The sequence below is a fragment of the Nannospalax galili genome, unplaced genomic scaffold (assembly GCF_000622305.1).
Source record: "Nannospalax galili isolate Female #2095 unplaced genomic scaffold, S.galili_v1.0 scaffold6, whole genome shotgun sequence".
NCBI classification, from domain to species: Eukaryota; Metazoa; Chordata; class Mammalia; order Rodentia; family Spalacidae; genus Nannospalax; species Nannospalax galili.
This window is the reverse complement of record NW_008355036.1, coordinates 520,116-520,545: the sequence shown is the minus strand read 5'-3', so window position 1 is coordinate 520,545 and position 430 is coordinate 520,116.

Here is a 430-nt window from a genome sequence, read left to right as displayed (position 1 = left end):
GTGGTTAGGAACAGGGGAGCTGTTGTGGTACTGGAGGGATGAGATGGGCCTGACTCCTGACCCCAGCTGCCTTGACTGGAAGGCTGAGACTCCAGATGCCCACCCAGATAAGAGTAACTGATGTGTCCTGGCACTGAGGTATAACCTAGGGCAAAAGTAGAACAGAGACTCCAGCATTGGTTTCTCTGGCCAGCCCACGCCTCCTGCCTCAGCTCGACGCCACTCCCTCCCCGCCAAGTGGCTCTTGCTCTGGAGGCGGGACCGAGTTCTCCGGTGGCCCCTGGAGGCTGGGGCTGCGAGCTCTGGGAGGCTGGGAGGGGAGTGAGGGGAGGGGCGCTGACTGGGCAGTCCAAAGAGGAGGGGGCCTTTAATAGGCTCGCTCAGAGCTAGGTTTGCAGCACCACCAGTGGTTGCGGTTGGAGAAGCCCGC